The 23,915-nt window shown below is 42.5% G+C and overlaps 1 long non-coding RNA gene across 1 annotated transcript in view; it reads right to left on the reverse strand.

Moving 5' to 3' along the window:
- The window catches only part of LOC143983771 (uncharacterized), a 66,892-nt gene that overhangs the window by 42,698 nt on the left and 279 nt on the right, over positions 1-23,915 (reverse strand). Inside the window, exons 2-3 of the long non-coding RNA XR_013274678.1 lie at positions 6,624-6,746; positions 6,246-6,433 (exon numbers count right to left, since the gene is read on the reverse strand). This is a non-coding gene — a long non-coding RNA (uncharacterized LOC143983771). The remainder of the gene's footprint in view (positions 1-6,245; positions 6,434-6,623; positions 6,747-23,915) is intronic.

Genomic DNA, 23,915 nt, shown 5'->3' on the forward strand with positions numbered 1-23,915 from the left:
TAATAATGCTTAAAGCAAAATAATAAAAGTGTAATATTCTTTTAAATTTCATACCTGGGGGGTGTGAATAGTATGCCTGTAAAGGGTCACATGTTTCCCGTGCTTAGAACTGTCCCTGCACAAAGTGTCAGGAAAAACAGTCATTTAAAATCACTTGCGGCTATAATGAATTGTCGGCTCCCCATAATACAGAGAACAGTCATTGAAAGTCATTGATAAAAATAAAAAGCGTGGGGTTCCCCCAAATTCAATTACCAGGCCCTTCAGGTCTGGTATGGATATTAAGGGGAACCCGTGTCAATTAAAAAAAATAAAAATTACATAAAAAAACGCAGGTTTCCATTACATCAGAGGGGGGACGGGGTCACCCGCACATCATTGGGGAAGCCGGGCTTTCCCCTTGCGTCAGAGGGGGTGGGGTCAGGTGACGGATGACCCTGCCCTCCTCATATAAGAAGTGTCAGGCTGCCGAGATGAGTGTCTCCGCTGGTGGAGACAGAGGATGGATGCGCTGTGCTGGAGGGAGAGATCACCTGTCGCTGGATCAGATCAGCCATCGCTGGACCCCGGAGAGATGATCATCCGTCGCTGGATAGCAAGAGTGGATTACCATCGCTGGAATCTTTTTTTTATTTTTAATAAAGGACGTTTGCAACGGTGTGTGTCTTTTTAAACTATTTTTTACACTTTCTTTGTGAAATGGTAGGGGTACTTTTGTACCCCCTTACCATTTCAAACAGGGGGTCCGGATCTGGGGGTCCCCTTGTTAAAGGGGGCTTCCAGATTCTGATAAGCCCCCCACCCGCAGACCCCCACAACCACCGGCCAGGGATGTGGGGATGAGGCCCTTGTCCTTATCAACATGGGGACAAGGTGCTTTGGGGGGGACCCCAAAGCATCCTCCCAATGTTGAGGGCATGTGGCCTGGTACGGTTCAGGAGGGGGGGCGCTAGTATAAAGGGTCTGGTATGGATTTTTAGGGGGAACTCCACACCATTTTTTTTTATTTATTTGGCGTGGAGTTCCCCTTAAAATCCATACCAGACCCTATGAATATTTGGGGGGAACCCCACGTCATTTTTTTTTAAATTTGACACGGGGTTCTCCTTAATATCCATACCAGATCTGAAGGGCCTGGTAATTGAATTTGGGGGAACCCCACATTTTTTTTTTTTTTTTTTTATCAATGACTTTCAATGACTGTTCTCTGTATTACGGGGAGCCAACAATTCATTATAGCCGCGAGTGATTTTAAATGACTTTTTTCCTGCAGAAATGACACTTTGTGCAGGGACAGTTCTAAGCACGGGAAACATGCGCCCCTTTACAGGCATACTATACACATCCCCCAGGTATGAAATTTAAAGGCATATTACACTTTTATTGTTTCACTTTAAGCATTATTAAAATTACTGCTCCCGAAAAAAACGAAAAAACTTCAGTTTAAAAAAAAAAAAATTTTGCATTGATACACGTCCCCTGGGACAGGACCCAGGTCCCCAAACACTTTTTATGACAATAACTTGCATATAAGCCTTTAAAATTAGCACTTTAGATTTCTCCCATAGACTTTTACAGGGTGTTCCGTGGCTTTTCGAATTTGCCGCGAACACCCCAAATTGTTCGGTGAACGAGCAACAAGGGTTCGACTCAAACTCGAAACTCATCCCTAGCGGGGAGCATCGATGGTTTCAAAAACTATTAGCTAAACACCTGAACGACTGCAACATACATGGATATACAATGTAATACTGACATATAATCACACGTAGGTTGGACTTGATGGACTTTTCAACCTCACCTACTATGTAACTATGTTATGGTGCAAACTGAACCGGGGGGTGTTTAGCTCATCCCTACTGCTTCGTAATGTGGCATAATGTTGTACCTAGCTGATACTTTTGTCTCACTACAGGGAAGGCAACAGAGTCACTATAGACCCCTTTCACACGGCTAGTGCAGTGCTTTTAACCCCTGCTAGTGGTCGAGGAAAGGGTTAATAGCGTCCGAAAAGTTCTGCTGGCGAAGAGCGTTGCAGATGCTTTGGCAATGGTTCCCATTTACTTTAATGGGCAGGGGTGATGGAGGAGCGGCCCAAAGACCCTGCTTGAAGGACTTTTTCTAATGTCCTGCAAGCGCATCGCCCCAGTGTGAAAGCACTCACTCCAGCTCTCACACTGGGGCTGTAGGGCAGGCATTTTTCAGTCGCTTTACAAGAGGTATTTTTAGCCCAAAAGCGTCTGAAAAATGCCTCAGTGTGAAAGGTGTCTTAAAGCCAGTTCCATTTAATACTGACCTTCCTTTCACTATCTGGCCACTCAGATTGTCACTGGTAGTGGGAAGAAGCCCTGGATAAGCTCCGAATAAGGGTTTACACATGGCTGAGTATTGCCCACGTGTCAGCATTGGGTCATTTACAGAAGGGGAGTGAATCACATGGTCGCCATACCCAGAAGTATCAGGCATTTCTCTTCACAGCCAGAAACGAAACAAGCAATGATGGAACAAACGTAAGGTAAATATATGCAGGAAGCAGTGCTGGGCCTTAAACTGAACCTGTTCCATTGCTCTGTGTGAGCAATGTTCTCCCTGGAGATTTTACAACTTTCTACATGCTCTGTGTGCCCACTTTCTTTATGGCGACAATATCCACTTATTTTATATACGCAATGACTCTATGTAATGAACTGTAAGTCACGGAGAAGCTATGTCATCATCTTCATATCACATTTTACTACACAGTAAATACAGTTAGGGCTTTCCCATCTGTGCTATTTTGACTTATTTGCATAGGATAACATAATTGCTAGTTTCTAGAGAAGTCAAATCTGTGTGTAGGCATATCTTAATTATAAGGAATTACATTAATATATTCATACTACTGAACTTAACTAAAAAAAAGAGTAACTAAAGAGTACCAGTCTCTGAAGCATATATCTAGAGACTGTTCAGATATTATGTTCTGTGTGGTTTTCATATGTCTAGCTTGTAGTTGTCATAATTTACAGTTACATGTACCGTATTTTCCGGCGTATAAGACGACCTTTTGCATGTAAAAAAATTGGCCAAAAAGCAGGGGTCGTCTTATACGCCGGGTCAGCCCCTCGGATGCCGGCTGGGTGTTCGGTAATACTGTATGTAGCTTCGGCTACATACAGTATATACCGCTGAGCCAATCCTGGTGAGCGATGTATTCAAATGAATACAAATCCTGCTCGGATTGGAGTAACTACCTCTGCCAATCCGAGCAGGCTACTCTGTAGCCTGCTCTGATTGGCTTGGAGAGTCAGAGCGGCACGGGCTGATGATGTTACAGCCTCTGCCAATCCAAGCAGGCTTTGTATTCATTAATAGAATACATCGCTCGCCGTGATTGGCTCCAGCAAATGCAGGAAGAAGGAAGAAATATGAAGCCTCGGAAGCCTCGAAAGCCGGGCCGTCTTATACGGTAAGTACAGTTTTAAAAGCGTTTTTGTCCTGTAAGATTAGGGGGTCGTCTTATATGCCGGGTCGCCTTATACACCGGCAAATGCGGTAATACTTTCTGTACTCTAATACAGTTCAGCAGGGACCGGCGTCCATGTATGGGCAGGCTGGTTGTACACTATATATCGACTTATGTAAAATCAGCCTGTCTGTATTTTCCCAAACTATCAGAGCCGACAACATTTATAGTCTGGTGGTAGAGAAGGCTCCCAGCTGGATTGGGGATTTCCCCATCCACCTCAAATGTGTGGATGGGGGAATTGGATTTAGGTTTTTTTTCCGTTCAACCCACTGGTTGATCAAAAAAAAAAAAATGTATGGGCTGCCTTATATCCACTCCGTGTTCTTGTTATAAGACACTTAAAAGCCTGCACGTGTATTGTGGATGCCCCGTAAGACCAACTGTGCCTAAAGAAAGAAGAGGTTCACCTTAAAAATACAGTGCATTCATAAAGTCTTTTCTTTTTAATTTTGTTATGTTGCAGCCTGATACTACAGTTGCCAGTGCCATTAATACAGCAACAGTGCATATTTTTAGCACTGATCACTGTAATAATGTCACTGGTCCCCAAAAAAGTGTCCGATTTGTCCACCCCAATGTGGCAATCCTGCTAAAAATCGATGATCGCTGACATTACTAGTAAAAATAAATAAAAACGCCATTAAAAAAATCCCATAGTTTGTAGACACATTAACTTTTGCACAAACCAATCTATATACACTTATTGGGATTTTTTTTACTAAAAATATGTAGCAGAATACATATTGGCCTAAATTGATAAAGAAATTCAATTTTGTAATTTTTTTTATATTGGAGATGTTTTATAGCAGAAAGTAAAAAAGAGTTTTGTTTTTTAAATTGACGCTTTTTTTGTTTATAGCACAAAAAATAAAAAAACACAGAGGTGATCAAATACCACCAAAATAAACCTCTATTTGTGGGGAAAAAAGGAGATTTGGGTACAGCATCGCACAACCATGCAATTGTCAAATTAATGCAGTGCCATATCGCAAAAAATGGCCTGGTCATTAAGGGGGTAAAACTTTCTGGGGCTAAAGTGGTTAAAAAAAAATATTATTTAAACAACCGTAGTATCAGGCTGCAACATAACAACATTTAAATAAGGGGTCTGAATACTTTATAAATGTACTGTATATGACATTTCCTCAAAATTTCTGAATGTTATCTTTTCTCTTAAAATGCAGTTTGATTAAATTAAAATAATTGTAATAATGTTTAAAGATAGTGGGGATCCAAGCTGTTATTATAAAGTGACCATACAAAAAAAGCTACTAAAAATGATTCTATATATATCTATAGTATATATGAAATATAGGGTTGCACTGACACTGGTATCGGTATCAGTGCCGATACTAAGCATTTGAATGAGTATCAGTATTCGTGCAAATGCTCTCATACCTGAAAACGAACTTTCAGTCTCGGTTATTTCTGCTGTCAGCGGGATTCCCCCATTGATGGATGAAATTTAAAAAAATAAAAAAATCCTGTAAATTATTGGTTGTTAAGAAGTTAACAACCGATTACTCATCCAGCTGTCAGTGGGGTCCCCCTGTTAACCGCTATAGTGCAAGCAAAGTCCCGGCAATTGGAGCTATCAAAAAAATAAATAAAAGCAGCCGGGCAATGTTTATTAACAACATTGCTCAACCAATGAAACAGAAAGCTAAAAATAAACATTGTTTCTTCATCTACAAATCGAAGGGACAAACTTCCCTCTGCAGATGAAGTCAGTTTAAAGCAACCTTTTAATGTCAGGTAATTTTTTTAATTAAATGTTTCTTTGTTTTAACCCCTTATTAACCCTTACTTTACTCTAATCTGCCTTAATTGACTCCTTAGACTCTTTCTCCGTTTTAATTATTATTTTCCTGCTGTCTTTCCGAAAGCCACCGAGAACAGCCGAATGTGGCCGAAAATAGGCGAGAAGGGCCAAAAATAGCCGAGTGCGGCCGAACATACCCGAAAGCCGCAGAGAATGGCCGAGAACGAGCACCGCCGAGATACACAGGACATCCGCTCTGTATCTCGGCGGCGCCATTTTTAAAATGGCAAAAACACTGACAAGGCTGTAATCCCCTGACAAGGCTGCAATGGAAGGCTGCAATGCAAGGCTGCAAATGACACTGATAAGGCTGCATTGATGGGCATTTAAATGTAAGTTTTTTTCCTTAAACTTCACTCCTAAAAGTTTTTTTCTTTTAAATTCCCTCCTAAACTTTGGATGCGTGTTATATGACGATAACTATGGTAAATATGAAATAAGAACTGCAGCTCATGTTTTTGAGTGAGGTAGAAGCTCTAGGGTGACTAGTCCATATTTGCCATAATTTCTCAAACTTGACCGTGTTGTAGTTATTTTTCAATTCTATTGTCTGTCACAATGCAGGCCTTGTAGGAAAAGATTGAAACTAGTGTCCCACAGGCTCAATCTGAAAACTTGGAGCCACTAAACCACCTAACCTCTGGGGTTTTTATTGCATCTACCCGGATCATCTCAAAGCCTGGAATTAATTATTTAAAAAAAAAGCATGGGCCGTCTGTTGAGCTTTACATAGAAATAACTTATTGGTAATTAATTTTGAACGAAACAATCAGCTAAATTGAAGGTTTGTGTCTGATAGCCTATTGTTCTTCACTTGCAATTTATATTAAAGGGACCATTTTATTAATTGCACATCTGTCTAGCTACTAATAACCTATTTCTCATAGTTCTGTGGAATAAAGCCTTAAAACAAACCTGTATTGAGTCCTGTTCTATGGGGTTCTTGGTGCGCACCAATAGTTTAACACTATGAGTGTAAGAAGAATTATGTGCACAAAGCTTGTCTCTGGTCACAGTGTTATACACTGGGGTTTGATAATGTCCTCCATCGCATTAGAATGGCTATTTGATGGGAAATCCAGCCAGCATATCCCGTGATGAACCTGGAGGAAACAAAGCACAATAAACACAGATACTATTCTTGAATCTGCTGTTATCTGCAGTAATTCACAGTGTAAACAGTCAGTCAATATATGAGATTGGCTCTTTATCTACTATTCCCTCTAGAACACACTGTCGATAATTATCTGATATATTGCTCTTCACTATTAGTTCATTAACAAAGTAATGTACCTGTTCTCCCAGGACGCTCATTTCTGTTTTCCTGAACTGAACAGTGACAGATGCTCTTTGCATGTATAAACTGTTTGCTGTGATAGTGTGTTGTTGGAACCATTGGTTGTGACACACAATTACCTGAAAATAAAAAAATAAAAAAGACATGATATTAAAGTATGATTCAACAAGTTTTTAATTAAGTTTTGGTTGTCATTTGTTTTAGGGCTTATGACGACAGGCTTTTGTTCATGTCAAAACTGCTTCTTATCCCATACAAGTTTATCAGATGCAAAAACGGCTTAATGCAGGTCAGTCACAGGTCAAATGTGTCTGTCATTGAATTCTAAATAATCCAAAAAGCATCTCAAACTGGTGTCAAATGTAAACTGTGTTTGGCCATCAAGACAAAGCCCATCAGCCTTTAAGCTGAGGTTTATGGGAAATAATATGACTTTAACCACTTGCCTACCGGGGGAATTTTAAAATTTTCACATACAAAAAAAAAGCAATTATTTTGTTGTTGTTTTTTTTGCTAGTAAATTACGTAATCCCCAAACATTATATATTTTCTGAAATCAGAGCCCCCCCTGGAGAATCAAATAGTGGCTGTTGCAATTTTTTGTCACACAATATTTGCGCAAACCTTTTTATCAAATGCAAATTTCCAGGAAAAGGTACACCTAAATGAATTTTAGTGCACACAAACACACTATAATACTGAATTTGTGGAAAAATATAAAATATGATGATTTTGATACCAGACATGATAAGATGTAAAAATGCACACGCCCGTGAAATGGCAACAAAAAACAGTACATACGATTTGGCATTAAATAGGATTTAAAATTCTTTACAGATTTCGTTTGGAAATGAGCTATGGCAGCAGTGTTATTGCTTTCATTCTCACACAGAAATACCTCACTTGTGTGGTGCAAGACCTACCATAAGTACATGTTTTTTCGTTTGTGTTTTTTTTTACTATTTATATTTATTATATTTAAACTTTTTATTTTTTACCCTTTTTCTCATTTATTTTATTGCTGTCACAAGGGGTGATCAACCTCCTTGTGAAAGCTGTGGGCAGTGACAGGTGCTGCCCACAGATGTTTGTTTGACCAGATGTTTCTCTGGCTGTGCTGGCCCAACCACGCAGCTGACCCAGCCACCTATAGCACCATGGCAGGGAGGTGGGCACCCTTCTGAGCGCTGCAAAAGTGACAGGGCGGCTGTAAAGCTGCTTGGATCATTTTTACCTGAAAGCAGATCGCTAGCTGAAAAAACAATACCAGGATTATAGCTAAGCCATGATCAGGGCAGGACTTACCATTGGGCTTGACTGGGCTCAAGCCCATGGGCCCCCGCCCATTAGGGGGCCCCGCAGAGATACATAGCCAAGTGCACACGGCTCTGCTCACAGTCCCACCCTATGATGGACTTAACACAGGGACTGGGCGTGACTGTGAGCCAAACCGAGTACTCTAGGCTCCTCTAGGGACTGCTAGAGGAACCGAGAGCCGCCGAGAGGACCCGAGAGCCTTCGAGAGGACCCGAGAGCCCCCGAGAGCAGAATAACATTTTTGGTAGTCGACTTCACTTGTATGTATGTATGCTTATTTTATACTGTTGTTCAAAGTTCTAGAACTTCCAAAATCAGCCTAAATAATTCCTGATAATAATAATCAGTACAGGTTTCTTTTAACATAATCTCACTGCCTCTTGGTGATTGGTGGCAGAGATATGTCAGAATGTAAGGCTGCTTTCACACTGGGGCGGTATTCAGGCGTTACAGCGCTAAAAATAGCGCCTGTGTAGCGCCTGAAAAAAACCGGCCCCTTTCCCTCCAGTGTGAAAGCCAGAGGGCTTTCACACTGGAGCGATGCGCTGGCAGGACGGTGAAAAAAGTCCTGCTAGCCGCATCTTTGGAGCGGTGAAGGAGCGGTGTATTCACCGCTCCTATACCGCTCCTACCCATTGAAATCAATGGGACACCGCGGCAATACCGCCGGCAAAGCGCCGCTTGCGGGCAGGTTTAACCCTTTTTCGGCCGCTAGCGGGGGTTAAAACCACCCCGCTAGCCCCCGCAGACCGCCGCTAAAACGACGGTAAATCGCCGCTAAAAATAGCGGCGCTTTACCGCCGACGCCGCTCCCGCCCCAGTGTGAAAGCAGCCTTATTGACATTTTGTGAGAAAAGACAAAACCAGAAACAAGTTAGAGTGAGTTTCATGTTCTTTTCTGCTTATTGAACAGAAACTGATGTCTGCTATAGGCAGTATTTTTTGCTTGTCTTTCTTAAAGGAGAAGTCCAGCCTGGGCTCATTTGGCTGGGCTTCTCCTATGGGTCACAGGGGTGCAATTAATTTTGCATCCCTGTGACCTGTTTTCAGCAGAGATCGATCTGAAGTCCACTTTCTGATGATGTCACCAGGATCAGTCCAGGTACCGCATCATCCCGACTTCAGAAGTCTGGATCCGCCAGTTGGCTGGACTGATAGCCATCTCAGCCTCTCGGCGGGCCGCTCCCTGCCCCTCCACAGCTCAGTGATCATGGAGGAGCAGAGCAGAAGAGCTGCTGATTGACATGCAGCAACTCTCTGCTCAGGGAGGTGAGAGAACCGAGCGATTGCTGGTGTTCCGTGGCTCGGTTTTCAATGAAGAGGCGGCGGGGGACAGATGCAGCATTGGTCCAATGCTGCATCCACCTAGGTAAGTATGAATAATGGATAAAAAAAAAAAACATACTTCTTATTATAAAAAAAGTCTGCCCTACTGACAATACCTCAGTATATGTGTTTCCTCTGGCCAGACAGGAACTCTGAAGAAGTTTGTTATTTTTTTCTGGCCTCCGTGCTAGGTGGCAGGAGCCTGGAACCTGGGGATACATGCAGCTCTGGGCATCCACGGCTTTTTTATGGACAAACCTTGGGTGCTAGATTGGGGGACCCCCTCTTTTTCTATGGTCTCAGCGTGTCCCTTGGGTGAGGATGCTCTGGTAGCAGAGATGGTAGTGACTTAGGTTAAGTCTTTTCCTGAATTGGTGCTCCATTTCTGGCGGATGTGATGCGGAGCCGACCAGAAGTTGTGCGTCGGCCATGTTGGTTTTGAGAAAATGCGGCCGATACACTGGCCCTGGATGGCGGGGCACCACTATCTCTATGAAGGCACTGGATCCACAGCCCCAGTCTGGGACTCTGCTACACACACACACCCTTAGAGGCTGCAAAGCAGCGTGGTGTTTCAGGCCAGCAGGTCAAGCCCTCAACACACTCAAAGTCCAAGTGGTGGCACTGCCAAATATTTTGAGTTTAAAGGTTCTTTAGCCATTTGAAATCAAGAGATTCCTAACGGCCATTGAGCAAAAATGCGCCCCAGTCACCTCTGAGTTTCCTTCCTTGGACTTGACCACAGTCCTTAAAAGTTTTTACCACAGTCCTTAAAAGAAATTGTAATCCCGTCTTTCTGTGCAAACTCAAAAAACGCAAAAAAAAGCAGAATTCAATAGTGTGGATGTTAAAAGGTGCATAATCGCATACATTGAAAGCACAAAGGACTGGAGATCTACCACTGGTTTGTTCGCACCCTTCTCTGGCCCCTACAAAGATAGGAGGGCTTCAAAAATATCTACTACTTGGGTAGAAAGAGCCGGAGCATCACCACTCCAGATCTGCAAAGCAGCAACCTTGACCAGCTTCCAAACTTTCATTAAGCACTACAGATTGGACCTACTCTTGAACCAAGACCAGGCCTTCAGGAGGAAAGTGCTCCAAGCGTGGGTCCCGCTGAAATCGGGTAGTTTTATGTTGTCCTCTCTGTAAGCCATCTTGGAAGATGACTGAAAAAAACAGAGTTATTACTTGTTAACTTTTCAGGAATCTTCCCGGATGGTGCCAATCCCACCACCCCACTTTATGATCGATGTGTCTAGGTCATGTGGTTATAACAGTTGGCAAAATTGGAGAGTTTACCATTAGAGTAATAATGTTCATATATCACAGCCTTCGTTATTTGTTAATACTGAGGAACTGTCAGTAGGGCAGCCTTTTTTTATAATGTGTTTCCTGTGTTAGGTGGGAGGAGCCTCACTCTTGATAAGCTGTCCCGGAAGATTCCTGAAAAGTGAGTTAACAGGTAATAACTCTGTTTTTATACAGCAAAATAAATTTGTCACTACAGCTTACAAACTAAATACGCTCTCTTTTCCCCCTTGTCACAAAAACTGGAAAATTCCCCATGAACAGCTATGAGCTCTTAAAATGCATATCATCTGTTTAGAAGAAATTCAGTCGGACAAGTTATCATGGGCCAAAGAGCAGATAGCCCAAGTGTGAGCAGCCTTACAAGGCCCTCGAGTATAAGAGAGCAGAATCTAAGTTGCACCAGAATGTTTTACTTCAATCCAGTATATTAATGAGTTTACTGCTGGCACTGCCCAACAATTCCTGTAACTATAAGAGGAAAAAATCTCATTGGGCAAGGATGTAGTGGTAACAAAAATTGGAATACCTTCAGCACCCCAATATTTTACAACTTTGGACACAGATTTGTCGGCTGCACATCCACAATGCGAATCTCCCATTCCACCACATCCCAAAGGTGTTCTATTAGATTGAGATCTGGTGACTGTGAAGGCCATTGGAGTACAAGTGAACTCATTGTCATGTTCAAGAAACCAGTGGTGTAATGATTTGAGCTTTTTGACATGGTGTATTATCCTGCTGGAAGTAGCCATCAGAAGATGGGTACACTGTAGTCATAAAAGGATGGACATGGTCATCAGTACTCAGGTAGGCCATGGTGTTTAAACAATGCTCAGTTGGTACTAAGGGGCCCAAAGTGTGCCAAGAAAATATATCCCACCCTCCCCCCCCCCCCTTTTTCTTTCTCTCTTTCCCTCTCTCCCTCCCTTCCCTTACCTCTTTACGGGTAGCTGAAGGTGTACACGATTCGCTTGGGTCCCGGGCAAAGGACAGGTTTCATCAGAAAAAGACCATCTTGCGCAAAACTTAATCTGAAACTGTCCTGGTTGTTTGTTTAGTAGTACGTACTGATGTTATTTGCCTTATGTAAACATTGTTATGGAAAGTAGAAAATATATCCCACACCATTACACCACCACCACCAGCCTGAATTGTTGATACAAGGCAGGATGGATCCATGCTTTCATGTTGTTTAAGAAAAATTTTTGACCCTATCATCTAAATGTCACAGCTGAAATCGAGACTCATCAGACCAGGCAACGTTTTTCCAATCTTCTATTGTCCAATTCCTGTTCTTAGCTGATAGGAGCAGCGCTCGATGTGGTCTTCTGCCGCTGTAGCCCATGTGCTTCCAGGTTTGATGTGCTGTGCATTCAGAGATGGTATTCCGCATACCTTGGTTGTAATGAGTGGTTATTTCAGTTACTGTTGCCTATCATCTCAAACCAGTCTGCCCATTCTCCTCTGACCTCAACAAGGCATTTTTGTCCACACAGCTGCTGCTCACTGGATATTTTCTCTTTTTTGGACCATTCTCTGTAAACCCTAGAAATGGTTGTGCATGAAAATGCCAGTAGATCAACAGTTTTTGAAATATTCAGACAAGCCCGTCTGGCACCAACAACTATGCCACGTTCATAGTCACTTAAATTCCCTTTTCTTCCCCATTTTGTTGCTCCATTTGAACTTTAGCAAATCGTTCTCATCACATCTAGATGCCTAAATGCATTGAGTTGCTGGCATGTGATTTCCTGATTAACAATTTGGGTTACCAAGCAATTGAACAGGTGTACCTAATAAAGTGGCCATTGAGTGTATATAACCCACACATTGCCCAAGCGTCAATAGATGAGATCTAAAATATTCAAATCTCTTGGATAATTGCATCCAAACCAAGTCAAGCACCAGCTGGGAAATTCTTAATATGTATTGGAGCTATATTGATTGTTTTGAAAAGAGCTGATTACTTATCTATTTCCATCTGATGCCCAGAAAACATTGGGTGGAACTTGGTTTGCAGAAAAGAGTTGCTGACATTCTACAAAACTATATACGTAGAAAGCTGAAAGATCATGACAAATGGGTTTCAGGGTACATTCCTGCTCTGAGAGAAGTTAACTTTCCTACACAGCCAACATCCTGTCCCTAACCCCACTGTATTACATTGCTTTATACTAAAATGACAAGGGCCATTTAGAATTGAATAACTGAAAAGGAATTCTGGCTACAGATTGATGTACCTAATGTTCTTTACTCATGTACTATATTTTATACAGTATGCTTGTTAAAAGTCTTTTATATACGAGGCTTTGTGTATCCCTTAGGTATGAGTTTTCGTGCTAGGTGCCTGTCATTGGGCTCAGTTTTGAATGCATTACTAAGGCTTGAGGCTCATAGTGCCTTACTTCAAGGCCTGATACAGCATTCGGAATAAAATAATGTATATGTAGCGCCACCCCCGCAAGGGCCACTGTAATAAACGGATCTTCTGTCCCACACCAGTGATGGCTCACCCTCCCCAGGATCTCAGTAACACCAAAACACTGTTTTTAAACTTTTAGCTGGGCTTTATTAGAACTAGCAAAAAAGCCCTGAAAAGAGATAAACTGATTAACAGAATACAAATATTAAGTGCAATAATATACTACAACTTCTCAGTAAAGGAAAATAGGATTTGTGTTCATTCACTTTAACCGCCAGTGGGAGGCCTTGCCTGAAATGCACTGAACAAGTGGTGAACAAACTGTACAATACAATACAAAGAATAATGTTCAACAATTCCCCAAAAGTGATATTATTGACTATAAGGCTGCTTTCACACTGGGGCGGGAGCAGCGTCGGCGGTAAAGTGCCGCTATTTTTAGCGGCGCTTTACCGTCGTTTTAGCGGCGGTGTGCGGGCGCTAGCGGGGTGGTTTTAACCCCCGCTAGCGGCCGAAAAGGGGTTAAACCCGCCCGCAAAGCGCCGCTGCAGCGGCGCTTTGCCGGCGGTATTGCCGCGGTGTCCCATTGATTTCAATGGGTAGGAGCGGTGAATACACCGCTCCTTCACCGCTGCAAAGATGCGGCTAGCAGGACTTTTTTCACCGTCCTGCCAGCGCATCGCTCCAGTGAGAAAGCCCTCCGGCTTTCACACTGGAGTTAAAGGGGCCGGTTTTTTTCAGGCGTTACACAGGCGCTATTTTTAGCGCTGTAACGCCTGAATACCGCCCCAGTGTGAAAGCAGCCTTAGATCCTACCTAGGTCTTGTATGTTCTAGCTAACCACTGGCCAGTGGGAATTCTATTCACACAAACACACACAGAGTCTGCCAGCGTTGGGGCCCTTTAAATCCTGTGTTTGTGTACTCAGACTTTTGTGAAGTAAATTTGTAATCCACAGAATGGAAAGGGGTATCTTCACAAAGTGTCACAAAGATTAACAGATGTGGAGATCCACCTTCAGATAAAGCTGCATTAACAGTAAATAGGAGCTAGCAGCTAGATCCACATACACAAGGATGGCAGAAGATCTCTCACCATTAGATGCACTTGATATATCTTCCTTCCAGCAATTGGTAGATTGATTGCTGTCTCAGTTGACTGGATGGTGATGTGAGCAAAACATGCCACAAAAACCTCCAAACAGGATAATGATGATGATTGCTGCAGCACTGAAATTGGTCTCTAGATTTCTCTGCACTGTTAGCACATCTTCAGTAATCAGGCAGAATAACACACTGCAAACTCCCCTCTCAAGTGTGCACCTTCCTTTAGGAGAGTCACAGGCTCTGGAAGTGTTCAAGAGTTAAACACATGGGATACTTTCTTCTGTCTGCCTGCCACCATGCCAGTCTGTCTCTCCTCCTGTGTCCTCCACTCTCTCCCCCAATCACAGCTCTCCTGAGTAGCTATCCAATCCTGTCTTTCATTGTTTTTGTTGTTAGGGGTGGGCTTCTTTCTTAGCTACAGCAGAACCCAATCTGCCTTCAATCCTGCAGCTATCAGTTTAGCCAGAAAATGCAATGCAATGTTTCAAAGAGCAATATTCTGCATATATTACAGAGGCAATACTAAGCCTGTGCTACATCTACTTTCTCAACCAGGATTTTATGGAACCATAGGGTTCTTTTGGAGGTTGTTAGGGTTTCCTTGACACTAATGTAACCAATTATGTAAAGTATACTCTTCCTCCAACTGCCCACCAGTGTAAGGGTCCTTTCACACAGGCAGATCTGTTTGACGGACTCCACTTTGCTCAGCGGGGGATCAATCTGCTGATCCCCACTGAGCAGGCGGATGACAGGTCCGTCTCTAACGGGTCCATCTCAGGACAGCGAGTGGAGCCCTGTTCTCCTCTGTCTGTTTTCATCCGATGTGGATTTGGCGGACAGGACATATCACTGCTGACATCCGCTGCCCCATAAGGGTGAATGGAACATCCCATCAGGTCTGTCTAAAAACTGGCAGGCGGACCTAATCGGAAAGCCCAAGTGAAACGGGCCTAAGTGGTGCCTTGTCAAACTGACCATATATGCATCAATATAGGGAGAACATTTCTACTGACCACCTGTAAGGAAGGGAAGTTTTCTCCACTGAACACTAATATAAGGGGACAGTTTTCACAGTTTTTCTTTTCTTGTTATTACTATTAGTTTCATTATTATATAGAACAGCCTTTCTCCACCCTGGGGTGCCAACATGTTTTTAGGCGTGCCGTGGCAAAATTCCTAAAAATTGCCCCATAATTGTAACAGGGCAGATAGGTGGATCAAGCCTAATGGTTTGATGCTACACAAAGCCACAGGTTGTTCCTTTGCAGCATTACAAGCTACTTGCCCATGTCTCACCAGTTGATGATGCTATTGGTTGTTAAAGTGGAACTTCACCCAAAAGGGGAAGTTCCACTTGTCTGCCTCCACCCCCATCGTTAAATTTTGGCACTCTATTTTTTTGAGGGGGAGCAGGTACCTAGCTTTGACAGGTACCCACTCCCACTTCCGGTCGGATTGCCGCAACTATCTAGGCAGAAGTTCAGCCCCTCATGGGACACATCACAGGTCCTAGAAGGCTGCATGCTCATTCACAAAGTGCAGCGTGGCTCGGGCATGCGCAGTGGAAAGCAGGCTGTGAAGCCACAAGCAGTCACAGCTGGCTTTCCAAATGAAACATGCTGGGAACCCGAAGGGCCGGCTCGGGTAAGGACTGCGCTGGATCCCTAGACAGGTAGGTGTCCTGTTATTAAAAGTCAGCAGCTACAGTATTTGTAATGTTTTGTTACTAAGGTGAAGAACCTCTTTAAGGAGCACCTCGGGCACCTACACAGTGTTCTTTGTTGCCTCTCTCCATCAGTGGCAGGACTTGCTAGCTGAGGGAGAGATAAGCTGGTTAAACCGGGAGTAAACCCTCTGACTTTTTTTTTTTTTACACCTGCAAGGGAAAAGGCATAGTGAGCTTGTATGCACCGCATACTAGCTCATTATGAAATACTTACCTTAGAACGAGGCCCCGACATCTCCCCCGATTCACATCATGGGAGCTGACATGTTCCCTCGGCGTGTCTTCTGGGTATTGCGGCTCCGGCGCTGTGAGTGGCCGGAGCCGCGATGGCATCACTCCCACGCATGCGCGTGGGAGTTTCCTTCCTGGCAAGATCCGGCGTCTGACGGACTTTCAGCCGGGAATCCCCTGTGCGCCTGCGCCGCTGAAGTCAGCGGCTCATTGCGAGGGGAATATCTCCTAAACCATACAAGTTTAGGAGATATTATTTTTACCTACAGGTAAGCCTTATTATAGGCTACAAAATATAACTATACAACCGCTTTAAGCGTTGCCTGAACTGAGCTCTTCTGAAATCTGCATTGAACCTGTCAGAATCTGATCCACAAAGCAAGTGTGGCTGTGAGCCTCTTTGGGACCATTTATTCTGAATAATTCAGTATTGTACAGGTACAAGGCAGTGTTTGAAGGTTACCCAATAAATTGAAATAGTAAATCAGACAATCAGATGACCGTCATGGGTGTTATTTTACGTATAAACAGCAGTATTTCTGTATTACATACTACTGACCCCTGAACTCTTTGTTACTTACTTTTGACCCCTGCATGCTGTTAATTATTTACTCCTGACCCCTGTACTCTGTTACTATTGACCTCTCTGCACTACGTACCCTTGAACTCTGCATTTCTTACTCCTGACCCCTGCACCCTGTGTTGACAGGGTAAATTTAAAGTATATCTGAACCAAATTGTTCTGGCTGTGCCCCATTGGGGAGAATTTATTTCACAACAGGATGTGAGAAAGTGAAGGAAAATTTTCTTGGACAGCTGTCACCAGAGCAAATGTCACAGTTGGAAGTTTTCCCCTGATCTTCTAGTACAGTGAAAGCTGTAAAACTTTAGATTTACCATCATTTTGGTCCCACTGACAGTGGTCACTAGGGCAAAAAAAAAAGGATTAATCCAGAGGGGACACAAACAATAAAACATGACAGGATTTCTACACATTCACTACTGTATCCAGATCTAAATGATATATATTTAACATTAAAGGTACATAGTGTGTGACACTATAAAACAGGCATGTCCAAAGTCCAGCCCGCATTCCAGTTTAATTTGGCCCCACTGGTAATTTGTATATATATGTGTGTATATATATATATATATATATATATATTTTTTTTTTATTATTATATATATATATATATATATATATATATATATATATATATATATATATATATATAAAATCTTTTTTGGCCCCCAACGAATCCCCGAGCGCCACACGTGTCCTATCATAGGAGGCGGGACTGTATTAAAGAGGCCACTGAGTAAACAGGAGATTCTCCTGTATGTAATCTGTTGGCACTCGTCCCATCCTCTCCAAGGCTGCAGATGGGCATGGATCAGGCTGCACTGATGGCAATGGTGAGGCTGCATTCATGACACTGATGAGGCTGCATTCAGAGTCTGCATTCATGGCACTTATGAGGCTGCATTCATGGAACGTGTCAGGCTGGATTCATGGCACTTATGAGGCTGCATTCATGGCAATGGTGAGGCTGCATTCATGGCAATGGTGAGGCTGCAGATGGGCACTGATTCAGTTGCATTGATGGACACTCTTCTTTTGCTTCACAGTTCTTTATTTAAAATTTAAGTTTTTTCCTGAAACTTCCCCCTTGAAGTGAAGGTGCGTGTTATACGCAGATAAATACAGTATATCCAAATAACACGCCCGAGCTCATCCTTAGACTTTTCACCATACACAGCCACAAAGGCGAGAGAATTACTGCTGGGCAGTGTATTAGTCAATTTGCATTTATTTTAATGGTTCAAAGAATGTCAGGCAAAATGGTCGGCTCATTCATGTTCACTTCATCAAATCTGGCCCTCTTTGAAAAAAGCTTGGACACCCCTGCTATAAAAGAACATTTGAAATAGAGGATGAGGATGAAGTCTTCAATTAATATCTGTCCAAAACACATACGTTTTGATGCTCTTGACGTGCTTCTTTTAAGAAATCCTGTACTGAAGACAGGATTGGTGGCCCACCATTGTGAAAATGATATTTGCCTGGCTATCATACAGTTCTTAGCTCACTACTTTCTGAGGCACTGACCTGGAACAAGTGTAGAGATCAGAAGTTCTAATTTCACTATCACTTTTTAATCTGCTATCTGTTCCAGGTGACAGTCAGTGGATCAGAAAATATTGAAGCCGAAGATGGCCAAGCAGCTAGTATTTTTCAAAGGCAATCAGTATCAGCAACCCCTATTTTATTGCTGGTACAGGTTTACTATGCTGGAGTGCTGACTGTACCACCTTAACAACATTTTTTTATTTGCTTATTTTATTTTTTGTAATCCAGGCATACACTATATTGTCAAAAGTATTGGAACGCCTAACTTTACACACACATGAACTTTAATGGCATCCCAGTCTTAGTCCATAGGTCTCAATATTGAGTTGGCCCACCCTTTGCAGCTATAACAGCTTCAACTCCTCTGGGAAGGCTGTCCACAAGGTTTAGGAGTGTGTCTATGGGAATGTTTGACCATTCTTCCAGAAGGGCATTTGTGAGGTCAGGCACTGATGTTGAAGGAGAAGGCCTGGCTTGCTCTATTTTATCCCAAAGGTGTTCTATTGTGCAGGCCAGTCAAGTTCCTCCACCCCAAACTCCTCATCCATGTCTTTATGGACCTTGCTTTGTGCACTGGTCCAAATCATTTTGTGGAGGGGGAATTATGGCGTGGGGTTGCCCCTTTGTTCCAATGAAGAGTACTCTTAAGGCGTCAGCATAGCAAGACATTTTGGACAATTTCATGCTCCCAACTTTGTGGGAACAATTTGGGGATGGCCCTCCCTGTTCCAACATGACTTCATACTAGTGCAAAAGCAAGGTCCATAAAGACAAAGGCATGGATGAGCGAGTTTGGGGTGGAGAAATTTGACTGGCCTGCACAGAGCCCTGACCTCAAGCCGATGAAACACCTTTGGGATGAATTAGAGTGGAGACTGCAAGCCAGGCCTTCTTGTCCACATCAGTGTCTGACATCACAAATGCGCTTCTGGAAGAATGTTCAAACATTCCCATAGACACACTCCTAAACCTTGTGGACAGCCTTCCAAAAAGAGTTGAAGCTGTTATAGCTGCAAAAAGTGGGTCAACTCAATATCGAACCCTATGGACTAAGCCCTTGTACAAGCGGTCGGAGAATCCATCGGAATGTGTCCTATCGGACCGTGTCGTCGGATAATCCGACTGTGTGTGGTATGCATCGGACTGATTCCGTCTGAATATCCGTCGGACCCAATTTTCCAACATGTTGGAAATATTTCCCGACCAACTGGTTCGATCGGACATACTCCGATCATGTGTAGAGAATTTTTATCGGACCAAGTGCCACGCATGCTCAGATCAAATTCCTACATCAAAGCTATTGGCTACTAGCCTGAATGTAGTCCCATCGTAACGAAATTACGTCGTCACGTTCTGAAAGATCAGATTTTTCGACAACTTAGTCCGACCGTGTGTATGCAACAGTTTCGGACAAAATCCGACAGATTTGGTTGTCCAAATCTCCAACCGTGTGTACAGGGGCTAAGACTGGGGCCATTAAAGTTTGTGTGTGTAAAGGCCGGCATCTCAATACTTTTGGTAATATAGTGTGCGTGTGTATATGTATTTATTCTATTTTTACTCATTACTAAACAACTGTGTACAGTGCCTTGAAAAAGTATTCATACCCCATGACATTTTCCACATGTTACAACCAGAAACATAAATGCATTTTTATTGGGATTTTATGTGATAGACCAACATGAAGTGGCACATAATTGTGAAGTAGAAGGAAAATGATAAATGGTTTTCAACATTTTTTACAAATAAAAATGTGAAAAGTGTGGGGTGCATTTGTATTCAGCCCCCCCGAGTCAATACTTTGTAGAACCACCTTTTGCTGCAATTACAGTTGCAAGTCTTTTTGTGGATGTCTCTTCCAGCTTTGCGCATCTAGAGAGTGACATTTTTGCCCATTCTTCTTTGCAAAATAGCTCAAACCCTGTCAGATTGGATGTAGAGCATCTGTGAACAGCAATTTTCAAGTCTCGCCCCAGATTCTTAATTGGATTTGGGTCTGGAATTTGACTGGGCCATTCTAAAACATGAACATGCTTTGATCTAAGCCATTCCATTGTAGCTCTGGTTGTATGTTTAGGGTCCTTGTCCTGCTGGAAGGTGAACCTCCACCCCAGTCTCAAGTGTTTTGCACACTCTAAGCCCTTGTACACACGTTCGGAGATTCTGACGGAATGTGTCCGATCGGAGCGTTTTGGCAGATATTCTGACTGTGTGTGGTATGCATCGGACTGTTTCCGTCGGAATATCCGTCGGACCAAATTTTCCAACTTGCTGGAAATATTTTCCGACAAAATGCTCCGATCGGACATACTCCGATCATGTGTAGAGAATTCCGATCGGACAAAGGGCCACGCATGCTCAGATCAAATTCCTACATCAAAGCTATTGGCTACTAGCCTGAACGTAGTCCCATCGTAACGAAATAACGTCATCACGTTCCGAACGATCGTATTTTCCGACATCTTTGTCCGACCGTGTGTATGCAACAGTTTCGGACAACATCTGTTGGACAAAATCCGACGGATTTGGTTGTCGGAATCTCCGACCGTGTGTACAAGGGCTAACTGGTTTTCTTCTAAGATTGCTCTAGATTTGGCTCCATCCATCTTCCCATCAACTCTGACCAGCTTCCCTGTCCCTGCTGAAGAAAAGCATCCCCACAACATGATGCTGCCACCACCATGTTTCACAGTGGGGACGGTGTATTCGGGGTGATGTGCAGTGTTAGTTTTCCGCCGCACATAACATTTACTTTTAGGCTAAAAAGTAAAATTTTGGTCTCATCTGACCAGAGCACCCTTTTCCACGTTTGTTGTGTCCCCCACATGGCTTCTGGCAAACTGCAAACAAGACTTCTTATGGCTTATTTTCCACAATGGCTTTCTTCTTGCCACTCTTCCATAAAGGTCAGATTTGTGGAGTGCATAATAGTTCTGATCATTTATATTTTTTGAATAATCATGAAAAACAAATGAATAAAAAACTGTTCAATCAGATTTCAACACTGTTGTGTCTGAGAAGTGTGCTCCAATAGGGAAACTGTGCTCCTCCCAAAGTGAAAAAATAAACTGCGCTCGCCAGAAATAATTAGCCACAGAGTGCCCATCAAGCATGGATTTAGATAAGATGAAATGCTCCCATCAATAATTATGGCAGACATGATCCCCTCAAGCTTCTAGCTCCTTTAGCTCCTCAGGATCTATAAGAACAGCTCCACCAATGAGCCACAGAGGCAGATATGTAATACTGTTTTATTTGTAAACAAAGTTAAAACACTGATGTATTGCACTCACATGCTTGCAGTGGTAAATAAGCATCAGATCAAATGTAGCTCTAGGCCGATGGTGCCCAATCTGTCTGCTCTGTGACAAGCAGCGTCCAATCTGAGGAAAACAGCGTGCGTTCCACCTGGCTCAGTAGCTGAACTCAAAAGGCTCCTTCACATATGCGTCTCAAGCCTCTCTTCAATGCATTTCACGCATACGAGTGTCATCAGGAACTTCCCGATGACATGCGCGTGCGTGAAATGGATGGACTTTTGTGATTAATTTTTTTTTGGGGGTTTGGCAGTTCATCTTCATTCATTTTTATTAATTTGTTTTTTGATCACAGTTATTATAATTCACGGTTTAGTTGGCAGCGTTCCTTTTTTTTATTTTATATTGCTTTATAGTGTTTCACTAAATAGTAGAAGCGTCCTCACTCATTCTCAACGTATTTATTATAGTACGTTTTATACACAGGTGGCACCCCCATGGCTCACTCATATAAACCCTGCTTTAAACTTCTCCACAACTTTATCCTTGGCCTGTCTGGTGTGTTCTTTGGCCTTCGTGATGTTGTTTGTTAACTAAAGTTAAAAATCTAGGATGGAAAAGGACCTGGGGGTCCTAGTAGATGATGGGCTCAGCAATGGCATGCAATGCCAAGCTGCTGCTAACAAAGCAAACAGAATACTGGCATACTTTAAAAAAGGAATGAACTCCGGAGATTAAATTGATAATTCTCCCGCTCTACAAGACTCTGGTCCGGCCGCACCTGGAGTATGCTGTCCAGTTCTGGGCACCAGTCCTCAGGAAGGATGTACTGGAAATGGAGCGAGTACAAAGAAGGACAACACAGCTAATAAAGGGTCTGGAGGATATTAGTTATGAGGAAAGGTTACCAGCACTGAACTTATTCTCTCTGCAGAAGAGACGCTTGAGAGGGGATATGATTTCAATGTACAAATACCGTACTGGTGACCTCACAATATGGATAAAACTTTTTAGTGGAAGGGACTTTATTAAGACTCGTGGCCACTCATTAAAATTAGAAGAAAGGAGGTTTAACCTTAGACTACATAGAGGGTTCTTTACTGTAAGAGCGGCAATGATGTGGAATTCCCTTCCACAGGCGGGGGTCTCAGCGGGGCATTGATAGTTTCAAGAATCTATTAGATAAGCACCTGAGCGACCGCAACATACAGGGATATACAATGTAATACTGACATATAATCACACATATAGGATGGACCTGTGTCTTTTTTCGACCTTACCTACTATGTAACTATGTAAAAGTTCTCTAACAAACCTCCCGAGGGCTTCACAGAACATCTGTATTTATAATGAGATTAAATTACACACAGGTGGACTCTATTTACTAATTAGGTGACTTTTGAAGGCAATTGGTTCCAATAGATTTTAGTTAGAGATATCAGAGTAAAGTGGGCTGAATACAAATGCACGCCACACTTTTCACATATTTATTTGTAAAAAAATGTTAAAAACCATTTATTATTTTCCTTCCACATCACAATTATGTGCCACTTTGTGTTGGTCTATCACATAAAATCCCAATAAAAAAACATATTTACATTTTTGGTTGTAACATGACAAAATGTGGAAAATGTCAAGGGCTATGAAAACTTTTTTCAAGGCACTGTATATGTGTATATATATATATATATATATATATATATATATATATATATATATATATATATATACACACACACATACACACACACACTATAATGTACGAGTTCACATATACTTTAATTGGCTCCTTTCTAAATTGACCCCGATATTTGTATGCATGTAAGGTAGAGATTGTAAGCTTCTTGAGTGCAAGAACTGATGTGAATGTACACTACGTAAAGCACTACGTATATAGTTAGTGCTATATAAATACATATAATAATAATAATAATAAAGTAAATTAATGAATCTAAGCGCAATAAAATAAAGTAGAACATGGAACTTTTCATTCCCATACAGTCATTAGTACTGCCCTCCCCAGAGCTGCTCCTGGATGGCAGAGCCATATGTCCATAGCACAGGAAAGTATTAAGTCTATTTATTCTGCTGCTGCTTTCACTTCATTTATTAGGATTTGTTCCTCTCAGCTGGCAAGATGTACTAAATATACCAGAATAACAGAAAAGGACATCTGCATTCTCCAGCCATTTACATTAGCAGCAGTCATCCCAAGAATATATGTGAAATAAAAAGGCAAATCTTTTTCCCCAGCTCCCTCCATTGGGACCCCGAGCATTAGTAGGACAAACAGCTTTCAATTAAGTGTCCACAAAATAAATGGCTTTAAATGTAATTCAGCTGGATTTATCCAAGTAATAATGTTAGAGGGAGGTTTACTGGCACTTCAGGGAGTGTCTCCCATCCCCAGAGCCAAATCTCCCCAGCTGTGCGACAGTAAAATTTGGCACCTCCA

This window comes from Lithobates pipiens, unplaced genomic scaffold, assembly GCF_037356315.1.
Source record: "Lithobates pipiens isolate NorthernLeopardFrog02 unplaced genomic scaffold, aLitPip1_a1.2 Scaffold_16, whole genome shotgun sequence".
Classification (NCBI taxonomy): domain Eukaryota; kingdom Metazoa; phylum Chordata; class Amphibia; order Anura; family Ranidae; genus Lithobates; species Lithobates pipiens.